The sequence below is a fragment of the Castor canadensis genome, chromosome 16 (assembly GCF_047511655.1).
Source record: "Castor canadensis chromosome 16, mCasCan1.hap1v2, whole genome shotgun sequence".
NCBI lineage: Eukaryota > Metazoa > Chordata > Mammalia > Rodentia > Castoridae > Castor > Castor canadensis.
In genome coordinates, this window is record NC_133401.1 from 64698920 (window position 1) to 64713073 (window position 14154).

Sequence of the window (14154 nt, forward strand, 5' to 3'; positions counted from 1 at the left end):
CTGGAGTACCCATGTGAGGGTGACAAGTTCAGCCTTTGGTGCAGAAGTCCCCACCAGCAGCGAATGTGCCTCAATTACTGAGTCCAAACTTACCACTTTATATCCAGCAAAGTGTATGCTGACCCGGACAAAGCTGCTGCCATCTGTGAAATACTCAACTTCTGGATTGCTGATTGGCTGAGTGGTTAAATCTGGCCAGCTAGAGAAAACCACATCCATAATCTCTAAGAAGTCATGCTCTGGGGGACTGGTGTCAATTGGCAATAGAGTGGCCGGGTTTAGAGTCTTAATAACCTCCAGCCAGATGCATGGGTTTTCACTAGCATATGCTGGTATTTGACCATCTGATAGTCAACCAATAATTTCCCTTATACTCCCTGAGTGTCAGGACTGAGTGGGGAACCCCGACAGTGAGTTCTTGTCCCAGGGTGAGCTTATCTGCTTCTGTTATCATAGCTATGGTGGCTGCCAATGCCAGCAGACCCTGTGGCCAGCCAGCCTCGAGAAACCACATCAAGGTGCTTTGATAAATAGGCCACTGGGTGGTGCTAGAAACCCAGCAGCTGGGTCAAGACTCCTACAGCTGTCCCCAGTCTCTCATGCACATATAGGAAGAAAGGCTTCATCACATCTGGCAGACCCAGAGCAGGGGCATTTGTGAGTGCCTTTTTTATTTCTTTAAAGGTTTTTTTTTCTTTTTCCCTTCCATACCAAAGGCTCTCATTCTTCCCCCTTTGTGGCCTCATGGAGGGATTTGCCTAAGAGGGAGTAGTTAGGGATCCAGATTTGACAGAAACCTGTGGCTCTCCAAAATTTTCTGATTTGCCTGTGGGTCTTAGGGGCTGGGATGGAACACACAACCTGTTTCCTTTCAGGGCTGAACTTGTGTTGCCCTTGGGATAGGTGGAAGCCAAGGTGTTTGACAGTGCTTTGGAAAATCTGGGCCATTTTCCTAGAGACTTTATAACCTGCCTCCCATAAAAGAGAAAGGAGAAGATGTGTCCCTTCCATTTAGTCCTCCCAAGTTGGCCCAGCCAGAAGGAGGTCATGTATTACTGGAGGAGTGTGTAGCTGTGCTGGTTGGCTGAGAAGGCTTTTAGGTCAGATGCCAGGGCAGTCCCAAAAATAGTGGGTGAATTTTTGAAACCTTCTGGCAACCGAGTCCAGGTTAGCTGTCCCTTTTCCCCAGTGTTGGGGACTTCCCTTTGGAAGGCAAAAATGGGCTTGCTCTGTGGGGCCTGGTAGATGCAGAAGAATGTGTCTTTAAGATCTAGGCAGGTAAAAAACTTTGCTTCAGCTGGAACAAGGATTTGGGACTATGGAGTGACCATTGCTGAATTTATTGCCAGAGGTCCTGAACGGGTACGAAATTCTCAGTCCCTGGTTTCTGGACTGGTAGTAAGGGTGTGTTCCAGGGTGAATGACAAGGTTGGAGGGTCCCATATTCTAAGAGTCTGGCAAAGTTTTTTTGAATTCCAACTTGGGTCTTTTTTCCTCATTCCTTCATGCCTCCCAATAATGCCTCCTGATACCATTCAAGTCACTGGTATGCTTGGCTATTATTGGGGTCCCAATGGGAGTCTTGTTCAGGGAAATAGACATGATCAGGGGCATGATCTTCTAGCCACTTTCGAGCTACCAGCATTATAAGGCACTGCTCTTAAGTATTGAATAGAGTCAGGAGAAGCTGTCAACAGTCTGTCCAGGTGGGTTTGTGAGTCTGGATGATAGACTCCATCAAATAAATCAGAGCCTGAGGCTTTTCCATGAAGGAAAAATCAACTGGACTTCCAGTTGAGGAGGTCTGTGGTAGTAAAGGGCTGGTAGACAAGTACCAGTCCTCCTCTTTTTATTTGGCTTTCCTGGTCATAATACATCGGGCTCTGGACTTCCCTCAGGGGCATGTGAAGGGCAGCTGGAGTCTGAGGAGAGGAGGGGTCCTCATGGAGATTTCTCAGATGATCTTGATCGAATGGGGAATGTGGAGTGAGTACTGGTGGACTTAGAGTACGTACAGAGTCCATAGGTCTCAGGGAGGTCAGGAGAGTTGAGGCCCCAGAAGGTTCTGAACCAGATTTTACAGATGTGACTGTCCTTTGATTTTCCCCATCCAGTGTCAGAGACAGGGATGCAGAACTGGGCGCTGGTGGCAGAGGTGGATAAAGTGGTACATAGGATGTGGTACCTCCTCAGGTTCCTCAGCCAGTACAGGCTCCTTTGCTTTTCCTCTACACTTGGAAGCTGCAGCCACCCTAGTTACCATAAACCTATAGGCCTCTTCTAGGTAAGGCCTTAGTCATTTGGGCCAACTGAGAACAGCATCCTGCCAGCAATCAATATAGGGAAATTGTTCTGGGTGTTCAGACTTTTCTACAATTACTCTACAAACTTTATTAACCACAGTTTTATCCCCTCTTCTGGGGGACATCCTATACTAAAAGCAGGCCAATCTACTTTACAAAGGATGTTTAGCTTCTTAGGAGTTAACTTAACTCCATAGTCACCATTAAATCCCTTTTTAAAGTTATTAATCATATACTCAGAGGGAGTGTTTTTACTCTAATTTTCACCCATCTCCTTCCATTACCAGATGGCAAGACAGACACAGAGGGGGAGAGGAGGAGTGGTTTTGGAAAAGCACTTGCTTCATCCTTCTCCAGCTGCTCCCCTCATGGCAACTCTGGCCCCAGTGAGTCCATATAAACCCCAGACCAGAGGCCCCATTGGGGCTTACCCTTGTCCTTATGAGTTCACCATGGAACCAAGATAGGGACTCCTCACTCACTTAGCAGCTAGGCTGCATCTCATGCTCACACTTTAATATACTCTCACATGGCACAATACTTCTACCACACTCCCTAAACCTGAGAGACACAGTTTCACCCCAACATAGGGAGATACTAGGGTATCTCATAGGGAGGTGATCAGTCTCCCCTTCTGCCTCCTGAGGCAGGCCTGAATTCGAACCCGGTACGAAGAGCAGTGCTCCTAAGTTGGTTCCTGTGCCTCAGTGGGTTCCTTTGTGCATCCAAGGCCTTTGCTCCAACTCACTGGCAGGATGACTCCCCCTTCTGGATCAAGCTGTCCATTGGCGCCTGGTGGGATCTCCTTCCAGTGGTCCTGGGGATGCACTCTGGTGACAAGGGAGGTGATAACTCACCTTCTCCCATAATCCCTGCAAGCCCCCAAGTAATGTTGAGGGAAATTAGGAGCTGAGATAGGAGTCTCTGAGGCAGATTAGCAGGAAGCAACATTTATTGTGCTGGCACAGACTCAGCGGACTGGTGTCCAAAGGCTGAGCCTTGAGAACAAAGGGTTCTCACCTTATATGCCCTTGCAAGCAGGTTACAGGAGCAAAAAGCAAAGCTCAACCCACTTGTGGCTGCATGTGACTTCACTGGCTATTTCATTTCCCTAGTGCTATGTGACCTTCATATTTCAATTCTTTAGGTTTTATCTCTCTGCTTTGCCATCCCTTCCCCCATCTCGTCTACAGGACACAGCCTGTCTGTTTCTTTTCTGGCCTCCCCTTTCTTGCTACAATACCACTACTAGGGACATACCCAAAGGAATGTGACTCAGGTTACTACAAAGGCACCTGCACACCCATGTTTACTGCAGCACTATTCACAATAGCCAAGTTATGGAAACAGCCAAGATGCCCCACTACTGACGAATGGATTAAGAAAATGTGGTATTTATACACAGTGGAATTTTATTCATCTGCAAAAAAGACTGAAATTTTGTCATTCGCAAGTAAATGGATGGAACTGGAGAACATCATCTTAAGTGAAGTTAGCCAGGTTCAGAAGGCCAAAAATCGCATGTTCTCCCTCATATGCAGATTATAGACCTAAAACAAATGCAGTGATATTATTGGACACGGGTCAGACACTGAGGGGAGAATGCACACAGGAGGGATAGGGAAAGGGAAAACCTAAAACCTAAATGTGGTTGATGTGCCCACTGTAGAGGAGTGAATATAGCAATCATAAACTGGCAGAGGCCTTCAAGGGAAGGGGAGTAGGAAGTAGTGAAGAGGTGTGGTAGAGATGGACCAATTTGGGTTGCAATACACATATGCAGGAAAACAACACAAAGAATCTCCCTGTGTAGCTATCTTCATCTCAAATTAGCAAAAATGCCATGTTTTTCTTATTATCTTTTATGTTTATTTTTCAGCAAAATTGGAGAACAAGAGGGCAGAAGAGGTTCTGCCTGGAGGTGGGGAAGAGGAGAGGTGGCCCAAATAATGTATATACATGTAAGTAAATGTAAATATGAAAAATATAATTAAAAAAATAAAAGATTATGGCCTCTGACATCCATGATTGTAAAAAATGGAATCTTAAAAATAATATTGAGGATCATTGCACTGATCTTTCTAGAAAAAGGAATGGTAATTTCACTAATAAGAACATGAAGGAGATTCAGAAATCACCAAGAGTTGGCAGCTTACATAAATAGAACAGTTGGATGAGTTGTAAAAAGCCCTAAGGGGATCTATCACATAAAGAGACTTCATTTTTCTGCTTTATAGGCAAACAAATTAGCCCTTTTATTTATTTATTATTATCCATTTATTCACATGTGTGTACATTGTTTGGGTCATTTCTCCCCCCTGCCCCCTGCTCCCACCCTCTCCTCCCCTACCCCCTCGCTTCCAGGCAGAACCTGTTCTGCCCTTATCTCTAATTTTGTTGAAGAGAAGACATAAGCATAATAAGAAAGACAAAGCGTTTTTGCTAGTTGAGTTAAGGATAGCTATACAGAGAGATTCCTAGCATTGCTTTCATGTAAAAATGTGTTACAACCCAAGTAACACATCATCTCTAACTGATCTTTACACTGGTTCCTGATCCCCTTCTCATGTTGACCTCTGTCACTTTAAGGTTTCTTTATTAGAGCTTTTCAGGAAGATTAATTTATGTAGTAATATAATACATAGTGATTGTTCTTTCTTCCTTAGTTCTTTAATTTGAACTTGGTTCAGGTTACATATAACCAATATTGGCAGGTGTTGATGGCCTTTTCTTTTAGTGTATTTAATCTCATCAATGTAAAAGTATAACAGTGATATACATTTTGGAGTCAACATTAAGAAAAGTCAAATAGAAAGGGATGTGACTAAGACCAGGAACAGCAATATGTTATAAAGACAACTGTACTTAATAGCACAGATTCTGAAAAAAATCTACATAATTATTTCATCCTCAATCTGGTTATCTCAAAGGATCCATAAATTTGTCATAATATTTTTACTTTTAAGCAACAATATGCATGCTATCTGTATTAATAAAATAAGAAAACTAATTTTTATTTATAGTATAAGTTGTTTATTGCTGGGGACCAGGAAATTTATTAGCTGTTGAGTACACAGCTTGGGTACTATGACCCACATGCAGTGTGAGTGTTACTATAGAAACACAGAGAAATATAAGTGACCGAAAACTCACAGAATCTGGCTTCAAAGAAGATACTAGTACATCTAAAACTTGAAGCAGTTGGGTGCTATAAGTGTGTAAATGTGGAAAGGTATTTCAGGCAGCAAGTATGACATTCAGAAAGGAAGGAAGCAAGAAACAGTGAGGCTTTTGTTTCTTATCAGAGATTTTTACTTAAGGAAGTAGTATGTTGATCTTTACCTAATGTCCTCTAGAGCTAAAACTAAACTGATTCAAAGTACAGCATTTTTTCCTCTATTAGTTACTTTGTCATTCAAAATAAATTGTAGCAAGCAAAAAGAAAGAAAGAAAGAAACTTCATTATTCCTTTCCAAATGCTTGTTAAAGAAAAAAGCAGTCCCCTAGAAGTGGAGGTCCTAACATGGCAAATAAAGAAAATGAACTGGCTCACGCAGGCCTCCTGTGTGGACATTCCTGGTTAGCCCCAGTGAGGCTGGTTCATCACATACAGAAAGCCTGATCAGAACACAGTGGGTTTTTTCCTGAGGTTTCTCAGGACCATGAAACAATGGCCCAAGTTTTGTTCAGCAGGAACTTGAGATTGGATGTAGCTTTAACTTTCTGGAGAAAGAGGAGTAAAAGTGAACTCGTGGCTTATTTGGAGAGGATGGAAGATCTTGGGAGGTGTGGTAGATTGTCTTCCTGTGCTCATGGACAGCTTACAGGAAGAAAAGCAATATATCTCACATGTCTGCTGTGTATACTTGTTGCCTGTAGAAAATCATTACTTAAAAGCAAGTTTGAATAATATGCAAGAGTTGGTCTAAACTGGCTTTAAGTGGTAATAAACTGATGGCCAGACTATCACCAAAACAGAAGTTATAAATGATGGCAATATTAAGATTTCAAAATAGCAATTAAGCAGAGTGTGGGAACAGGGAAACAATCTTACTTTGGCTCCAGGATATACTGGTAAAATAGCTGAGGATGTGGTGCTTATTTATTACAGCTGCACTGAGAGATTTCATCTACTAATGAGCATTTAGTCATTCAAACATCATTGGATTGTATGATATCCAAAAATAGGTCTCTTCTGAGAACTGTGAACTCTTTCAAAAGCCCCATAATGAAAGCCTAACAATCTACTTCACATTAAAGTGGAAAAATATCTAAAAAGGGCAGCTTCAACTTCAATGACATGAAAATGCAGTTTGAGGATTGTTTGCCTCTGTGCTCTTCGGAATTTATATGGTTATTTGGTAACACTGTTTCAGAACTACTGGTCTTAATGAAGTCTTGCAAAAGAATGTAATTTATGCTATGTGAATATGGTCCATGAATTTCCTATATGTGCATGAAGATGGAACACCAAAACAGGGTGAATTCAGTTTATGAACCTGGGAGGTGGAAGAGGGAGAATAATGGTGAGGATGAATCTAACAGAGTACAAAGTACTCATATGTGGAAATGTCACCACAAAATCCCTTGTATCAATTTACAAACTAATAAAATGGTTAAATCAAGACATATATGTGCAGGCCAGATTTCAAGTAGCAAGACTGCCCAAACATCAGGGTCTTTTTGTGTTGTTTTTTTGGTTTTTGGGTTTTTTTTTCCCTGAATGTTACCTTTACAAATGGCAGAATGGACAAAAGTTTTATTGACCATTTTTGTATGTGGAAGGTGTAGATGTCATGCATTTGAATTAAAGAGAGCATGAGCTGGTCATTTCACATGTACACATTCAGACTTTCCATTTTGAAAATGTTTGCATAATGGTTAGGTAAAATTGAGACACGCACCTCTACATATTTCCAGTTGCACACATATGAGACCAACCAGAGCAAGCATTCACGTCTGGGCTGGTGGAGTGGCTCAAGTGGCAGAGCGCCTGCCTAGCAAAGGTGAGGCTCTGAGTTCAAACTCCTGCAGCATCAAAAGCAAGAACAGCAATAAAGTAAGAAAGGAGAGAGTTTAAGGTCAGCTGAGGCTACACACTAAGCCTCTTCCTCCAGGAACCCATCCCCCAACCCCAAGAAAAAGAACAGCAGCAACAAGAAGAGATTTGAAGCAAAGAAAAAAAATTCTCATCTGTTAAATCTGGATGGAGGATGCAAGTGTGTCTGCTACATTGTTTTCTTTCAAAGAATGTCTCTACCCTTCCACCTGTGAGGAAACAGTAACAAGGTAGCAGTTAGAGGGAGAAAGCAAAACAAGCCTGCTGGAACACTGAAGCTCCCCAGGCTTCATCAAGCACTTGCTGACCTACACAATTGTGAGAAACAAATTTCTGTTGGCTACAAGTGACCCTGTCTAAAGTATTTTGTCACACAGCACCAAGGAACTGACCCACCCATATATGCCTCCATTTCTCACTCCTTTCTTTGCTATAATTCTTGGCTGATGGTTTTGTCCTTCATCACTTTAAATATACCAACCCACTGCCTTCTGAGTTCTAAGGCTACTTTCTCTCTTCTCTCTCTCTTTCTCTCCCTCTCCCCATTACACATTAATTACATAATACCATGTTCCATGGTGTCTGATTGAGCAGAGGTTTTTGTTATACTAGCATGTTGAGGGGAGACGCTACCATCCTTTAGACTCAATCACTCCAGGTTTAAAGACAAAGGAATTGAATACCTTGAGTGCAGATAGGACGAGGTCTTTAAAAGCTGAAGTTATCACAGATTTTCAGACTCCAAATGACAAGGCCATTGAAGCATCCACTGTTTTCAACTTCTCAGGAATAAAGGCCAGTCTCCATGACCCATCTAAGCAAAAAACTGTTAGAGTTTGTTACCTTTTCATTTTGTTTCTCTCTTTTCTTTTTTAAAGTTGTAATGGTCTTTGGACAAGCACTGTGGCTTGTGCCCAGCCATGATTGGCCCATTTGTCTTCTGACCTCATGAGGGGTCATTTTGAATAATGCCAACTGCCAGCCAGCAGGTATATAAGGAGTTGGTCTGGGTTGTCTTTGGACCAAGGAGACAAGCACCATGGGTTGCACCCAACCGTGATTGGTCCATTTGTTTGACCTCACCAAAGGGCCATTGTGAGTAAGGCCAACTGCCATCGAGCAGGTATATAAGGAGCTTGCCTGGGCTGGATTTTTGTCCATATAGTGCAGGAAGCTCTTGGTGAGTGACCATGTGGACTAATACAAAGCTGGTTGATGGTGTTTTAGATTATGGTTTTCCATCTTTGTTTTTGTTTTCTGTTTTTCCTTTTATCTTTCATTTTAATGTACTTTTGACTTGAATTTTTTTTTGTTTTTTACTTTCTTTTTCAGTCACATTTTAATTGCTCTTTTTTCTATTTGGATATTTCATTTGTTTCTTGTTTTAAATTCAGTAGTAATGCCACAAGCACTGTGTCCAGGGAGGGATCAGGGGCTGACATCACAGCACCTTCTCAGTGCCAACTCTACTGATGCAGAGATCCTCAAGGCTCAGTATAGGATCCTGAGGACCACAGGGAAGGCTGCTTTGGCCATGTAAAGTTAGCATACCATCGTCTCATGGGAACCAACGTTGGAATGAAACTGCAACAGAAGTGGGAGAAAAGCTCCTACAATGCAAATGAAATATCAATACTGAAGACACTGTACCACCCTAAAATCATCAGACTCTTCAGGTGATGGAAACAGTGGACCATGTCTACCTGGTCATGGAACATGTCACTGGACAGCAGCTCTAGCAGCATATCATAGACGCCCAACACCTGTGTGTGGATGAGGCCTGCGGCATATTCAAGCACTTAGCGTGTGCAGTGAAATACTGCCACAAAAGAGGCATGGTACCCAGAGACCTGAAAGTGGACATCCTGCTAGATGCCCAAGGCAAAGTGAAGGTCATTGACTTTGGCCTTGGCACCATATACTTGGAGAGGAGCTGACAGATGGGTGTGGTGCTTTTACACACCAGAAATCAAAGTCTTCCTGTATCTACCCTATGATGGCAAAAAGATGGACGTCCCGAGCCTAGGTACTGTTCTCTACGGTATGGTGACAGGAGACTTTCTCTTTAAAGGGAAGACCAGTTTGCAGGTGCAGCGGGCAGTACTGGAATTAGGGAATAACATACCCTCACACCTTTCTATGGGTGTAAGAAATGTTGTTCAGATGCTGATGAAAATCCTAGTGAGAGGCCCACTCTAGACCAGTGTGGGGCACCCTCGATAAGCCAAGGGGAGGAAGGACCATCAAGTCCTGCTGTTGAGACTCTGCCCAAACGCCTGGACCCTGCAATCCTGGCAGCCGTGTGTGACCTGGGTTATTATCCAGGTGAAATATGTCAGTGTGTATGACAGAGAAAACTTGATAAGGAGATGGTCACCTACCTCCTGTTGAAAGAACGGGTATGCCAGGGGTTTAGATTCAATGCCCTCATTAAGCCCCCACTGCGCCCAGAGTTTGTGCCTACCCCATTCCCCACAGTCACTGCCACCCTCACTCTGCACCTAAGGAGAAGAGTTAGTGCACCTTCCTTTCTTCCACAGTTCACCTTGTCCTCTAAAGACAAGAAGTCAGGGCACAGAGGCAGAAGATCCAGCATGCCTAATATGCCCCTCTACATCCTGCAGAGGAGGATCCCCCAGCCTGGTCCTGTGGCTGCCCCAACCCCTCACCCCATGAAAGTGAAGAGTGGTATGTTCTGTGAGGGCATGTCCTCTAAAGAACACGCCTTTACCAGTGGGCAACCCCATGATGGGGTCACACACTCTAGCAGCCTCTTCCAGCAAGGACTGTGAACTGTATTTTAAGACTATGTTGCTGTGTGCAGGCCTAAAATTCATAGCCTCAGTTTCACAACATGTTGGCTCTAAAGAAAGCCATGGACAGCTGATGGGAAAAAAAAAAGCAACAACAGAGAGCAAGAGGACCCTGTGCTCTGAGAATCCTGAACCATGGTGCAGGGGTTTGACATTGTGTACACTTAACTAGCTGCAGGAAGGATCCAAGCAGGACGTTCAAGCTGCTGTGTGCCCAGCAAGCCCAGCAGAGGCCTCAGTCCAGCACAAGAGTGAGGTATGCAAACCATCTTTCCGTGTAATGTCAAATTGCCATGGGCCTCTCCCCACGGGATTCCAATGAAGTATCATCTGCCTCCAAGATGGCCTTCCAACACATCCTTTGCAGAGTGAGGTGGTGAGCTGTGAGGTCACCTGAAGCTGCCTGGAGAGGAGAAATCCCTTCCAAATCCATAGGGAAACCTCAGCGACTTTTTCTGGGACTCATACAGTTTGTGACTGTGTTGGTAGAAAGGATGACTGTCACCTAGAATGATTCATTATTATGGAGTAAGGATTTGTTAAGGGAAACCAAATGGAAATATTGTCATTGGCCTCAAGTCTCTCAGAGGCCCTCAGCACTGGGCCTACTGTGCCTGAGTCAGTGATCCCTCTGTGAGCTCATGTTCATCCAGGACCTGCAGCAGTGAGCAAAACACAGCACTTGCCTTCAGGTAGCTTGCATTCCAGATGGTGACAATACAATCAGGTCATTTAGCAAGCAAGTGCTTGTAAGTGCAAAGGAGAAAAGGCAGAGAAGGGAAATAGCGACTGCTACTATGTCAGACAGAGAGACATGGATGTCACTACTAGGAACATCTCACCTGGAACCAAAACTTGAGGAAAGGCTGGGAATAGACCAGGCATGCGCTCTTTCAGGTGCCCTTTTGCTTGAAATCGGCATCTAACACAGAACTCTCCACTCTGTTCGCCAAACTGCTCCTGCACTTCCACATTTCCAGGCCTGTGAGCTGTGTGCAGAAGGTCTGTACACAAGTGCCTTCCTCTGCAGCCTCCACTTTGCTTCCTGGCATCAACATAGACTGGACCTGTTCCAGCCTGTATGCCTTTCCACCTGTCAGTCAGGATGCCGGTCCTCTTCACCTGCCTGTGAACAGCACAGGACCTGTGGCTGTGGAGGAGAGCAGCAAGAGTCACCCAAGGTGGAGAGGAAATCTTAAATTCTAGCATCCTAAATTCCCTCATCCAAGATAGCATGATGAGCTGAGTGGTGCCTGCAAAGAATCCCATGTGCTGTGTTCAACAGTTCAGGGCAGAGCAGGGGTCCTGTCTACTACTGATTGAGGATTCTGGAGTTTGAGTCATAGGTGGTGACCCTGGCCACACTTTACCTGTGACCAATCTGCAACTGTGGGGAGAAATCCACTTATACAAGATATTAGGACAGTGAAAATCCTAAAATTATGGCTGAGGATATAGAGGGCCTTGGGTTCCATGTGCACCAGTAATTGAAATAGGACTGGTGCTTGCCAGAGAGGCAGGGAGAGGAGAATAGACTTATTGTTTAATGGATACAGTTTCAGTTTTCTTGGCTATGAGCTTAGCTCAGTGGTGGAGCTCTGGCCTAGCATGCATAAGCCCTGCATGTGGTTCCAACCACTGAGGAAAAAACTCTTTTAAAAGAAGAGCTGTGGAGATGGATGGTGGTGATGGTTGCACATAATGAACACATGGTCATAGGCTCACAGCAATGTCTCTGCTGGACAGACCACTTACACCATAGTGGATCCGTACATTATAACTGAGCCAAGAATTTCCTATTGCCTAGGGAAGTGGCAGGCATACTAATGGTGTAGTACAAACACATTACGCCCTTGATGCTGTCATAAACAGAGTGTGCTCTAGTCATGTTAAAGGGTAGCACTACATTTATGTACAGTACATGACAGTGACAAAGGAATATATTGCTGCTTTATGTGTTTATACTTCTGTATGAGGTACTTATAGTACATTTGCTGAAAGGCACTAACTCCTTACTGTCAAGGATTTGGGAATCTTGAGTTATTAAAATAATTTGCCAAAGCAGTGAGTAGGAGAAAACAAAGATTTATAAGGAGGCCATTAAAAGGGGAAATGCACACACTGCTGGTGAGAATGCAAGAAAGTGCAACCACTCTGGAAAACAATACAGAGGCTTCTTAAAAACTAAACATAGATCTGCCATATGATCCAGCAATCCCACCCCTAGGGAAATACTCAAAGGAATGTCACTCAGGTTACTCCAGAGAACCTGCACACCCGTTTATTGCAGCACAATTCACATAGCCAAGTATTTGAAATAGCCGAGATGCCCTACTACTGATGAATGGATTAAGAAAATGTGGTATTTATACACAATGGAATTTTACTCAGTCATGAAGAAGAATGAAATCTTATCATTCACAAGCAAATGGATGGAACTGGTGAACATTATTCTGAGCAAGGTTAGCCAGGCTCAGAAGATCAAAAATCGTATGTTCTCCCTCATATGTGGACTTTAGATCTAGGGCAAAGGCAGCAATGTTGTTGGACTTGGGTCACACGCTAAGGGGAGAGCAGGAGGAATAGGTAAAGGTAGGAAACCCAAAACTTGAAAGTGTTTGATGTCCCCACTGCAGAGGAGCTAATACAGTGATCTTAAAATGACAGAGGTAAATATAGGAAGGTGATCAGGAAGTAGTGAAGAGGACAGGTAGAAATGAATCAATTCAGGTTGTAATACACTTGTGCATGGAAGCAATGCTAGGAATCTCTCTGTATAGCTATCCTTATCTCAAACTAGCAAAAACACTATGTCTTTCTTATTATTGCTTATGTCTACTCTTCAACAAAATTGGAGAAGAGGGCAGAACAGATTGTACCTGGAAGCGAGGGGGGTGGGGGTAAGAGGGAGGGGTTGTGAGGCAGAGGGAGAAATGGCCCCAACAATGTATGCACGTATGAATAAACTAATAGAAAGAAAGAAAGGAAGAAAGGAAGGGAGATGAGGGCAGGCAACTGCACAAAGGAGAATAGCACAGTGGTTACTTGTTAGGAGAAACCAAAGTGGAAACACTGTTGTGGCCCTCGCAATCCTCAGAGGCCTCAGGTTCAGGCCTGCCCTGGCTGAGGAAGTGACTCCCCTGTGAACACACATTGTTCAGGGACTGCAGCAGTGAACAAAGCACACCGCTTGCCTTCAGGTAGCTTGCATTTGAGTAGTGACAATAAGAGTAGGTCATTTAGCAAGCAAAGTACTTATGAGTACACAGAAGAAAAGACAGAGAAGTGAAAGAAGGGGTGCTGGCATGTCAGACAGAAGAGGCGTGGACAGCTCCACTAGGAGAGTCTCACCTGGAACCAAAACATGAGAAAAGACTAATAGACCAGGCCTAGCCTGCTTTTCTTCTGATCCTCCTCCCTGCTATAATATCCTTATAAAAACCTCACCAAATCAGAATTGAAGCAACCTTCCTGAACCTGATTAAGGATATCTATCAAATACCTTTAGCAAACCGAATCCTTACCGGGGAACTATTTGAGGCATTTCTATTAAAATCAGACAGGAGAGAACTCTGCTTCCTATCGCCAGTAACATTCTACGTTGTTGTAGATTTATTGGACACCGAGGTAAGATGAGAAAAATAGAGAAAGGAATAAAAACTACAATGGAGGAGAAATTGTCCTTTTATGGGCAGGGTCACACGACTCTGCATGGAATTCAGGGATGTCTGCAGGTACACTCACCTAAGAAGAACTCAGTGAGCTGACTGGCTGAAAGGTCAATAAACACATGGGAAAGAAGGAACGACTTAAGAATTATATCCAAGGAAGATGTGGCTTGGTGGAAGAGCACTTGCCTGGCATGTGGGAAGCACCCTGGGTTAAATCCCCAGCATTGCAAAGTCAAAACAAAGCTAAACAGAACAAAAGCCAAAAATGACAATATCCAGGAGGGAAGATAGGACCCAGGGCTTTAGGC

At 43.7% G+C, this 14154-nt stretch overlaps 1 long non-coding RNA gene and 1 pseudogene across 2 annotated transcripts in view; one reads left to right on the forward strand and one right to left on the reverse strand.

Annotated features, from left to right (window-relative positions):
• The window catches only part of LOC141417881 (uncharacterized), a 92220-nt gene that overhangs the window by 25466 nt on the left and 52600 nt on the right, over nt 1-14154 (reverse strand). The window contains exons 5-7 of one of the 2 annotated variants that reach the window (XR_012442534.1): nt 8046-11325; nt 7208-7571; nt 2222-3853 (exon numbers count right to left, since the gene is read on the reverse strand). This is a non-coding gene — a long non-coding RNA (uncharacterized lncRNA). Of the gene's footprint in view, nt 1-2221; nt 3854-7207; nt 7572-8045; nt 11326-14154 lie in introns of those variants that run through there. The other variant, XR_012442533.1, reaches the window with a different exon arrangement.
• Nucleotides 4234-6423, forward strand: LOC109679065 (KATNB1-like protein 1; annotated as a pseudogene).